This window comes from Aotus nancymaae, unplaced genomic scaffold (assembly GCF_030222135.1).
Source record: "Aotus nancymaae isolate 86718 unplaced genomic scaffold, 86718_ANA_hifiasm-v0.15.2.pri h1tg000010l, whole genome shotgun sequence".
Lineage (NCBI taxonomy): Eukaryota > Metazoa > Chordata > Mammalia > Primates > Aotidae > Aotus > Aotus nancymaae.
Window position 1 is genome coordinate 62,242,501 of NW_026988421.1, and position 12,132 is coordinate 62,254,632.

Genomic DNA, 12,132 nt, shown 5'->3' on the forward strand with positions numbered 1-12,132 from the left:
GAGCATTTCCTGTACACCTGGGTGACACTAGCTGCCTTTGCCTGTATGTTGCCTACATAAATAATCCTGTTCACCCCTCACTAAAGCTTTGTGCAGTAAGCCTTTTAGGATGGAGAAACTGAGGTATGGAGGAATTAAAGCATAAGCTTTGTGAGGGTGGAGGACACCTGCTTCATCATATCCCTCTGTGCCTAGCATAGCTCCTGGCACACAGGTACCAGTAATATTTGCTAAGTGATTGAATGAACTCCATATTCCCAAAGCAGGGCCCCAAACACCCTTGCCTTTCACGTGTTCTTTCCTCTTGCTGTTTCCACTTTATCTCCCCCGGTAAACTCCTACTCATCTATCAAGACACAGTTTAAAAGTCTCCTCTTCTACAAACCTGTAACTGCCCCTGCAGCAACTGAGCAGAGCTCTCTTCTAAGTAAAGCATCAGGGTGAGATGTGATGGCTTGTGCCTGTAATCCCAGTGCTTTGAGAGGCCAAAATGGAAGAATTGATTGAGAGCAGGAGTTTGAGACCAGTCTGGGCAACATGGTGTTGCCCATGTCTCTCCAAAAAGACATGGAGAGACATGCCATGTCTCTCCAAAAAGTTTTAAAATTAGCTAGCTTGTGCCTGTAGTCCCAGCTACTTGGAAGGCTGAGATGGCAGGAAGTCAAGGCTGCAGTGAGCCGTGATCGCACCACGGCACTCCAGCCTGGGTGACAGAGTGAGACCCTGTATCATGAAAAAAAAAAAAAGGAAGAAGAAAATCAACTAACAAACAAAGTAAAGCATCATAGAGCAGTTGTCCAAACTGTCTTCAGTGAAGGCCACCAGCCTACCAGATTGTAAGCTGCCTAGAGGCAGGGATGACCCTGACTGCTTTCTCTCTGAGGTCCCAGCCCCCGGTTTATAACTGCCCACTGTTTGCTGGAATCTGCAACCCTGCATGAATGAATTCAATCTCGTAAAGGCAGGTCTAAGACAGGCCTCTTGTTTCTACCTTTAGTCTGTGGCTGCCCTTTCTTGTACTCGCCACTGTTGGTCTTGGAGGCTGATGCCCAGGCTGAGAGGTGGCATCCAGCGACTCTGCTGGGCACATGTGGCTCTCTGTGATCTCAAGCTAGAGATGAGCCTTTATCTCCAGTCTCGTTGCCCAGAGCCCTCCCCTCCAAGCCCCTTGGAGCCCAAAAGCACTCCAGCCCCATGCAAACACCTGCCCTTTCCCCAAGTTCAAAGCTGTTCTTTCTCTGCCCAAAATGATTTTGCCTCCTCTTCATTCACATGAAACATTCCTATTTATCCCACAGAATCTAGCCCAAGAGTTTCGTCTTCCATGAAGCTTTCCTTCATGGAAAGATCATTCTCCCATCCCTCAGGTACTCTCCCCCTGAGACCCCTTCCTTATCCAGGTTCTGATCCCAGCCATTCTTTGTTTATGGGACAAGATGTTCGAGCCCCTGGGAGTTTCCCACCAGCAAGCCTGGTGCTAGTTTGCACCGTATTCTTCAAAGCGCTGGGTAAAGGGCCTAGTGTGCAGTAAATAGAGGTTGCAAACCACGCCTGCAGCTGGCCTTGGCTGATGCAGTGTTTTGTCTGCCACCAACCATGTTTTAAAAAGTTTTTGACTGACTGCCATGGCTTGGAACTGTAATCCCAGCACTTTGGGAGGCTGAGACAGGAGGATCACTTGAGCCCAGGGGTTTAAAACCAGCCTGAGCAACATAGCATGACCCCATCTCTAAAAAAACAAAAAAGGAGCTGGGCATGGTGGTCCATGCCTATAGTTTCAGCTATGCAGGAGGCTAAAGGAGGGAAGATGGCTTGAGTAGAGGAGGTTGAGGCTGCAGTGAGCCACGATTGTGCTACTACTGCCCTCCAGCCCAGGCCGCAGAGTGAGACCCTGTCTCAAACAAAAACAAAAAGCAAAAAGAAAGAAATGTTTTTAAGATGTCCATAATGTAAATTTTTGAGATTGTTCATAAAATATGTTTTTTTTTTCTTCATTTGAGAAATGGAAAGAAAGGTCTGGGCCCTCATTTCAACACGGCAAAAGTTCCCGAAAGCCAAATAGTCACTATTTCCTTTAGGCAGGGTCTGTTCTCTTAAGTGTTAGAGTCAATCCTTAATTTATTACACCAATTTGCCTGATCCTGGAGACCCTTGTTATGTTTTATTAGTAGTAGTAGTAGTATTACTATTTTTGAGATGGAGTCTCACTCTGTCACTCAGGCTGGAGTGCAGTGGCCTGATCTCAGCTCACTGCAACCTCTGCCTCCCAGGTTCAAGCAATTCTCATGCCTCAGTCTCCTGAGTAGCTGGGATTACAGGCATGTGCCACCATGCCCGGCTAATTTTTGTATTTTCAGTAGAGACGGGGTTTCATCCTGTTGCCAGGCTGGTCTGGGACTCCTGACCTCAGCTGTTCCTCCCCTCTCAGCCTCCCAAAGTGCTGGGATTACAGGCACGAGCCACTGCGCTGGCCCACTTTGTTGTATTTTAGATGAGAGAAAGACACTCTGGAGTCAGTTAGGAGTGTTTGGGTTGGGGCCATCTCATTGTCCTTCTCCAAAAGGACTGACTCATACATTGTGGGGGCCCAGGCTGGAGGAGATAGACATAAGCTATTATTCTGTAAGTGCTTGCCATAATGTGTTTGCACCCTCCTATCAATCCTAGGAAGTGGATTGGATGGTTACTACCATTTTACAGGTGAGGAAACTAAGGCTCAGAGAGGTTAAGCACCTTGCCAAGGCAGAACACCTAGCATGTGGGAATGCTGTAAGGGGCCCTAAGTCACTGTGGCTTGAGAACCCACACCGGATACTCCCTTGTCCCAGCAGAATCACTTATTACTTTCCTTGCAGAGAGGTCTTTCTCAGCTCCCCCAATCTGACATCCTGCACTCTGTTATATCACTCTGTTTATTTTCTCCACAGCTTTTCCATGGTCAGAAATTACCTTGTGGCCGGGCGCGGTGGCTCACGCCTGCAATCCCAGCACTCTGGGAGGCTGAGGTGGGCAGATCACTTGGGTTCAGGAGTTTGAGGCCAGCCCGGCCAAATTGTCAAAACCTTGTCTCTACTAAAAATACAAAAATTAGCCGGGCATGGTGGTGCACGCCTGTAAGTCCAGCTACTTGGGAAGCTGAGGCAGGAGAATCGCTTGAACTTGGGAGGCGGAGGTTGCAGTGAGCCGAGGTCACCCTGGGCAACAAGAGGGAAACACCGCCTCAAAAACAAACAAACAAACAAAAAAGAAATTACCTTGTTTTGTTTCCTACTGCATGTTTCCTTTTTCTCCTTTCCGCTCCCCGGCACTAGGCTGGCTCTAAGCAGCTTCCCGGTTTGGTTCATTGCTGGACCTCAGTCGTTAGCACAGTTCTTGACACACGCAAGTGTTCACAGTACATGTGTGTTGAATGAATGCATTTAACCTGGGGTCTGCATTGCAGGACACAGGGGTAAGAAGGTCAAGACAAGGGAGGCGCTTCTTGGTCCAGTGGCCACTAAGAGGACAGAAGTCCCATAGGTCAGCAGCTTCCACTGCTTTCAAGTTCTCCCACCTCACTCTCCTGAGCACATGGGCGGGTGCTCAGTGGGTCTCAAAACTGGGTGCACGGCTGGGCACGGTGGCTCACGCCTGTAATCCCAGCACTTTGGGAGGCCGAGGCGGGTGGATCACGAGGTCAAGAGATCGAGACCATCCTGGTCAATATGGTGAAACCCCGTCTCTACTAAAAATACAAAAAAAAAAATTAGCTGGGCATGGTGGCGCACGCCTGTAATCCCAGCTACTCAGGAGGCTGAGGCAGGAGAATTGCCTGAACCCAGGAGGCGGAGGTTGCAGTGAGCCGAAATCGCGCCATTGCACTCCAGCCTGGGTAACAAGAGCGAAACTCCGTCTCCAAAAAAAAAAAAAAACTCGGTGCACTGTCTGGGCGTGCCGACATGTGGACATCAGCAATAAAATGCTTTCTGTGTCCCTATCTCCTGATGGACACGATTCACATTATTGCATCTTCTGCGTGCATTGCTCATGCCTCCATTCTGTCTCATGGCCCTTGCAGGAGCTATGTGACCTGCGCAGGGCTAGTACCACCCTCAGACAGGGTGACTGGCCCCACATCGTCCAGCTGGCAGGGCCTGGCCTGTCTGACTCTGAAGCTCAAGCTTCTCCAGCTCCCATGGCCCCCCAGCCTCTCTGTGTCCTCCCAGCCTCTCTGGGGTGGAGCCAAGTCCAGGCTTGTGCTTCCCACAGGGTCAGGAGGTGAAGGCACAGCCTGGCCTTGGAACCCCGCGGAATGGGAAGGTTTTGTGAAACAAACAGAGAGACCACCAGGAGGGCGCCCTCCCTTCCCACCCCGGAAGCTTCTCAGAGATTCCCACAGCCCAGTCAGCTACCTCTGCCTCCTGCCTCCCACCTTCCCACTTTCTCTTGTATAGGGAGTCACTGGTTGAGCTGGAGTTTGATGACCTAACTCTGAGCCTATGGCGGGGAGAAGGGCTCTGTGCTTGAGAGAAAGAGAGGGAAAGGTGGGGGGAAGAGAGAGAGAGAGAGAGAGAAGAAGGCATGAATAAATAAGAATCAGAACTGGCTAGGTGAGGTGGCTCACACCTGTAATCCCAGCACTTCAGGAGGCCGAGGCAGGTGGATTACCTGAGGTAAGGAGTTCAAGACCAACTTAAGTAACATGGTGAAACCCCATCTCTACTAAAAATACAAAAATTAGCCAGGCATAGTGGTACATGCCTGTAACCCCAGCTACTAGGGAGGCTGAGGCAGGAGAATCACTTGAACACGGGAGGTAGAGGTTTCAGTGAGCCTAGATCACGCCACTGCACTCCAGCCTGGGCAACAAGAGCAAAACTCCATCTCAAAAAAAAAAAAAAAAAAGAATCAGAACTAAGGGCCAGGAGTGGTGACTCACACCTATAATCCCAGCACTTTGGGAGGCCAAGTGGTGGGCACCTGAGATCAGGAGTTCAAGACCAGCCTGGCCAACATGGTGATATTCCATCTGTAAAAAAAAACCCACAAAAACAAAAATCAGCCAGGCACGATGGCAGTTGCCTGTAATCCCAGCTACTCAGGAGGCTGAGGCAGAAGAATTGCTTGAACCCGGGAGGCAGAGGTTGCAGTGAGCCAAGATTGCGCCATTGCACTTCATCCTGGGCAACAGAGATTGTGTCTCAAAAAAAAAAAAAGGCCAGGTGCGGTGGCTCACTACTGTAGTCCTAGCACTTTGGGAGGCAAAGGCGGGCAGAATGCGAGGTCAGGAGATCAAGACCATCCTGGTCAACATGGTGAAACCCAGTCTCTACTAAAAATACAAAATTAGCTGGGCGTGGTGACGCACGCCTGTAGTCCCAACTACTCGGGAGGCTGAAACAGGAGAATTGCTTGAACTTGGGAGGTGGAGGGTGCAGTGAGCTGAGACTGCGCCACTGCACTCCAGTCTGGCAATAAAGCGAGACTCTGTCTCAAAAAAAAAAAAAAAAAAAAATCAGAACTAAGAATAAACACTAAACACTTAGGGAGTGTTTACTTACTGGGTGCTGAACACTGACTGTGCCAAGAGATTTATGTGTGCAATTAGCTCAGTGTCTCCCAAAATTGCTTGATGACAATAATCACTGGGAGCAATTATTAATCATAAAGGGAGCTCCAAAAGTCCTAGTGCACCTTTTTAGTCACATTTAATCTTTAATAACTTCAAAACTGTAAATGATAGAAACTGACAAAACCAGCTTCTGATAATCTATTGAAATTTCTTTTATACTTATTTAGTTTTGTGATCTTTGAGTAATATATTTTAAATTTTATTATTTTGTTTTTGTCAACATGTGCTGTCTTCAAAAAGCATTTATATTAAAAACATATTGGCTGGGCTCGGTGGTTCATGCCTGTAATCCCAGAACTTTGGGAGGCCGAGGCAGGCAGATCACTTGAGGTCATGAGGTCAAGACCAGCCTGACCAATATGATGAAACCCTGTCTTTACTAAAAATACAAAAATTAGCCGGGTATGGTGGTACATGCCTGTAATCCCAGCTACTCAGGAGGCCAAGGCAGGAGAATCGCTTGAACCCAGGAAGCGGAGTTTGCAGTGAGCTGAGATAGCGCCATTGCACTCCAGCCTGGGCAACAAGAGCAAAACTCTGTCTCAAAAACAAACAAACAAATAAAAATATATTATTCAAAATTCAAAACCATCCTAAAGTCCATGGATAATTCAAGTTCAAAGTTGAATGGATAATGACCAGGCATGGTGGCTGTGATCTCAGCACTTTGGGAGGCCAAGGCAGGAGGATCACTTGAGCCCAAGTTCAAGGCTGCAGTGAAATATGATTGTACCACTACACTCCAGTCTTGATGACAGAGTGAGATCCTGTCTCTTAAAAAAAAAAAAAAAAATAGCTGGGTGCGGTGGCTCATGCCTGTAATCCCAGCACTTTGGGAGACCAAGGCAGATGGATCACTTGAGGTCAGGAGTTCAAGTGATAGCCTGACCAACATGGAGAAACCCCGTCTCTACTAAAAAATACAAAATTAGCTGGGCATGGTGGCACATGCCTGTAATCCCAGTTCCTTGGAAGGCTGAGGCAGGAGAATTGCTTGAACCCAGGAGGTGGAGGTTGCAGTAAACCAAGATTGCGCCACTGCACTGCAGCCTGGGTGACAAGAGCGAAACTCTGTCTCAAACAAAAAACCAAAAAACAAAAAGAATGAGTAAACAAATTGTAGTATGTCCATATGCTGGAATACTATCTGACAATAAAAAGAAATAAAACTATTGATATACTTGAAGGAGATGAATCTCAAAACAATGATGTTGAGCGAAAGAAGCCCAACAGAAAGTAGTACGCAATGGATTATTCCATTTCTACAAAATTCTAGAGAATGTAGACTACGTATAGTGACAGAAAGCAGATCAATAGTTGCCTAGGGATTGGGGAGAGGGAGGGATAGCAAAGGGCAGAAGGAAAGTTTTGGGAGTGATAAATATGTTCCTTTTCTTCCTTCCTTCCTTCCTTCCTCCCTCCTTCTTTTTTTCTTTCTTTCTTCTTTCTTTCTCTTTCTTTCTTTCTCTTTTCCTTTCTCTCTTTCTTTCTTTCTCTTTTTTGACAGTCTCATTCTGCCACCTAGGCTGGAGTGCAGTGGCGCAATCTCTGCTCACTGCAACCTTCACCTCTAGGGTTCAAGAGATTCTTGTGCCTCAGTCTCTGGAGTAGGTGAGGTTACAGGTGCATGCCATCATGCCTGGCTAATATTTGTATTTTTAGTAGAGACAGGGTTTAAGCATGTTGGGCAGACTGGTCTCGAACTCCTGATCTTGGATGATCTGCCCGACTCTGCCTCCCAAAATGCTGGGATTACAGGTGTGAACCACTGCACCCTGCCTGTTCATTTTCTTCATTGTGGTGACGGGTGTGTGTGTGTGTGTGTATATATATATATACACACACACACACACAAATATATCAAAGCTTATCAAAAGGCACACTTTAAATATTTGCAGTTGTATCCTGGGCAAGACGGTGAAAACCCATCTCTGCAAAAAATATAAAAATTAGTTGGGCATGATGGTGCGTGTCTGCAGTCCCAGCTACTCCAGGGGCTGAGGCAGGAGAATCGCTTGAGCCTGGGAGGTAGAGGCTGCAGTGAGCCAAGATCATGTCACTGCACTCCAGCCTGGGTGACAGAGTGAGACCCTGCCTAAAAAAAAAAAAAAAAAAAAGAAAAAAAAAATCACAGTTGTTTGTCGATTACACCTTACTAAAGCTGTAAAAATGAAATTAAATGTAATAAACTTTAGAACTATAAAATTGTTCTAGGTACAGTGGTTCATGCCTGTAATCTCAGTACTTTGGGAGGCTGAGGCAGGAGAATTGCTGGAGCCCAACACTTCGAGACCAGCCTGGGCAACATAGCAAGACCCTGTCTCTTAAAAAATAAAAAACACTGGCCAGGCGCAGTGGCTCACACCTGTAATCCCAGCACTTTGGGAGGCCAAGGCCGGTGGATCACCTGAGGTCAGGAGTTCGAGACCAGCCTGGCCAACATATTGAAACCCCATCTCTACTCAAAATACAAAATTTAGCTGGGCATGGTGGCATGTGCCTGTAGTCCCAGCTATTCGGGAGGCTGAGGCAGGAGAATCGCTTAAACCCAGGAGGTAGAGGTTGTGGTAAACCGAGATCACACCGTTGCACTCCAGCCTGGGTGACAGAGCGAGACTCCATCACACAAAAAAAATTAAAAACAATTAGCCCAGTGTGGAGGCAAGCACCTGTAGTTTCAGCTACTCAGGAGGCTGAAGTGGGAGTATCGCTTGAGCCCGAGATCAAAGCTACAATAAGCCATGATCGTGCTATTGCATTCTAGCCTGGGTGACAGAGTGAGACCCTGTCTTGAAAAAAATTGTATATATCTATAGCTATATCTTATTCGAAATTCATAAAACTAATGTGTAAAAACTTTAAATAAACCTTGATGTTCTTTATAAGTTTGTAGCATTTATACTTCTGAAATAGAAATATATTGAATAGAATATACTTCTACTGAAGCTTAAAAGTGCTCTAAAACTTTTTAGGCTATCAGTCATGTAGATCTCTAGTCTCCGTGCGCCTGGAGTGGGACCCGGGAATCCTTGCTCTTTTCAAGAGTCTTAGATGAGATGGGAAACAGAGCATAACCTCTTCTCTCTCTGTCTCTGTCTCTCCCTCACTCCCTCTCTTTAGCTCCCAGAGGTGGGTGTTTCTAAAGATGAGAGATCTGAGGTTCAGAGAGGCTGGGTGAATTGCCCCAGGTCACACAGCTCATTAAGAGCGGTGCTGGGATTGGAGCCCAGGCAGTCTGACTAAGAAGCCCACACAGCTAGGGGCTGGGGGCATTTGCATCATCTCAAACTCCCCAGTCCCTATTCCTCGATGGCCACTGACCCCAGAGATCTCAAGAGCCCCAGGCTAGTGCATCCGCCACTAACATCAAAGGGCCCCAGGCTTCAAAGGCAGGTGAGTAAGATGCACATACCCCATACCTGGCTGCGTATGCAGGGAAGCCTGGGAGAGCTAATACGATTAAGCAGAGGCCCAGTAGGGCCGGAAGTAGCTTCCCTGAGCAGATCAGTCACTGGAGCAGCTTGCATACATTCTCACCCACCAACCACCCTCAGAGTCTTTCATTCCAGGACTACTCACAAAACCTCTGGACACTTAGGAAGTAGGGCAGAGGTGGGGGCTGTGCCAAGTCTGTGTCCATCCTGTAGATGGACAAACTTGTTTGAAGCCAATTGTTACCAAATTTGTGCCAGGCATGGTGCTGAGTGCTTTGGACATGTCTCATTTTTATCCTGAAATTAGGTACAGGGTAACCATGCTAAATGCACAACTCCAAGGAGCTATTTTGATGTCGTATCCTGTAGGTAAAATTATTCCCATTTTACTGATGACAAAAAACAAAGGCTTGGAACACCTGCCCAAGGTCAAGTTGGTAACTAAGTGGCTAGAATTGGAGCCCAGGCCTATTCTGAGTCTAACCTCCATTCCCTGCTATGTCCGTCAGGAGGGGGCAAACAGCTAAGACCCCAGCATGTTCTCCTGGCCCTTTCCCTTGACTCTGGGTTTAACTCTGTGCTTATGTGCCCACAGATCACCCCACATATCTTCAGGGAATAGAGAACGGACAATCCAAAGCTGAGATCATCTCCCCATGATTCGAGATGTTACAAAACCACAAGGCCTCCCCCACCTTCTCCCATTGCTCCCCTGTCCATTCCCCCATCCCCCCCAATCATTCTCCCACCCACCTGCACTCCAAATACTCCCTGACAAAGCTGCTGTTTCAGAGCCAGAAAGCGTCAGGGTTATGAAGAGTGAGGGAGGCTTTAAGTGCAGGGCCATTTCCCCCCAGCTCCCGTCTCAGCCACACCAGCCTCCCTCCCAGGGGAGCTTCCAGCCCAAACTTCCCAGCCTATTCTTGCCCACTCCTGCCCTCCCATCCCAGCCCACCCCTCAGCTCCACTTTTGTGTTCTCCCAGTCCCTGTCTGACCTTTCCTACTCACTGGAAGATCGAAGGTCACATACCCCTTTTCTGCCTGTACCTGCCCCAGGTCCTGAGGTGTACCAGCAGGAATGGTGGGGTCCGTAATAAAAATTTGGAAGGACCCGCCCTGCTGGGAAAATCATCCTTGCTGGGGAAGTGCAGCCAAGGAAACTCCCTGAGGGCAGGCAGAGGTGGGGAGCAGGAGGGTGTTTAAATTAGTACTAGTTAGGCTGGGATATGAGGGGCAGGACACCTGGGTCCTGCTCCCAGCTCAACCCTGACCCTGTTGAGCACATGACCTTGTTGAGCCTCAGTTTCCACATCTAGGATGATTCCCAGCCTTGTCTCCTCACTCGATTGTCCTGTGCTTGGTGGAGCTCTGAGGCCAGCGGGTGGAAGTGTCTCCTTACATTCAGGGCCTGCACAGCTTCTTCCCCCCTCCTCTCCCAACTCTTGATAAAATGCACCGCGCCCGGCTGTATTGTGTTTTTTAAACATAAAATGAATGCCTATTGGCGGGGCGTAGTGGTTTACGCCTGTAATCCAAGCACTTTGGAGGCCAAGGCGGGCAGATCACCTGAGGTCGGGAGTTCAAGACCTGCCTGACCAACATGGTGAAACCCCGTCTTTAAAAAAAAAAAAAAAGGGCCGGGCGCGGTGGCTCACGCCTGTAATCCCAGCACTTTGGGAGGCCGAGGCGGGTGGATCACAAGGTCAAGAGATCGAGACCATCCCAGTCAACATGGTGAAACCCCGTCTCTACTAAAAATACAAAAAATTAGCTGGGCGTGGTGGCGCGTGCCTGTAATCCCAGCTACTCAGGAGGCTGAGGTAGGAGAATTGCCTGAACCCAGGAGGCGGAGGTTGCGGTGAGCCGAGATCGCGCCATTGCACTCCAGCCTGGATAACAAGAGCGAAACTCCGTCTCAAAAAAAAAAAAAAAAAAAAGAATGCCTATTAGCTGTAGAAAACTTGCAGAGTATATAATGGTGTGTATATATATATATATATATAAATCCCCTGTAACCTCATGATCTAGACATGACTATGGTTAATATTTTGAGGGTATATTCTTCCTGCCCCCCACCCCGCACTTAGATATTTATGTGCACATGTATTTATGTGCACTTAGAAGAATCACACCACGTGAACTGTTCTGTAAACTACTTCTTTTATGAAACCTGAACATCTTTCCAGCCCAAAAAGCATCCTCTCCACTACCACTTAAAAATAAACGTTGGCAAGGGCGGGGCGCAGTGGCTCTGTGATCCCAGCACTTTGGGAGGCCGAGGCGGGCAGATCACGTGGTCAGAAGTTCGAGACCGGCTGGGCGCGGTGGCTCACGCCTGTAATCCCAGCACTTCGGGAGGCCAAAGTGGGCGGATCACCTGAAGTCGGGAGTTTAAGACCAGCCTGGCCAACATGGTGAAAACCCCGTGTCTACTAAAAAAAATACAAAAATTTGCCGGGCGTGGTGGCGGGCGTCTGTAATCCCAGCTATTCGGGAGGTGGAGGTTGCAGTGAGCCAAGATCGCGCCATTGCACTCCAGCCTGGGCAACAAGAGCGAAACTCCGTCTCAAAAAACAACAACAACAAAAACCGTTGGCTGGGTGTGGTGGCTCATAACTGTAATCCCAGCACTTTGGGAGGCCAAGGCAGGCAGATTGCTTGAGCCCAGGAGTTTGAGACCAGCCTGGTCAACATGGTGAAACCTTATCTCTACTAAAATTACACAAATTAGCCGAGCGTGGTGACGCCTGTAATCCCAGCTACTCAGAAGGCTGAGGCACAAAAATCACTTGAACCCGGGAGGCAGAAGTTGCAGAGCCGAGATCTCGACCTTGCACTCCAGCCTGGGCGACAGAAAGAGACTTCGTCTCAGGAAAAAAAAAAAAAAAAAAAAGTTGCTTAATTCTTTGGGCCTCCTCCTCCAGGAAGCCAGCCAGGAGAATTTCTCCAGCCTAATCATCCTATTTCAGAGTCGTTCCACCATGTCCCCTGTTATCCACCTCCTCTTAGACTGTGAGCTTCCCGGGAGCAGAAGCTCCCCTGGACCCTTTCACTCAGTGCCCGGTGTACGTGATAAGTGCTTAATC

The 12,132-nt window shown here is 48.2% G+C and overlaps 1 protein-coding gene across 1 annotated transcript in view; it reads right to left on the minus strand.

Annotated features, from left to right (window-relative positions):
* NODAL (nodal growth differentiation factor) overlaps positions 1–1,002 on the minus strand; it is a 16,481-nt gene extending 15,479 nt beyond the window's left edge. Inside the window, exon 1 of the mRNA XM_021676323.2 lies at positions 992–1,002. The gene's annotated coding sequence lies outside the window, so the exon portion shown is untranslated. The remainder of the gene's footprint in view (positions 1–991) is intronic.
* Positions 1,003–12,132: the final 11,130 nt, after the last annotated feature.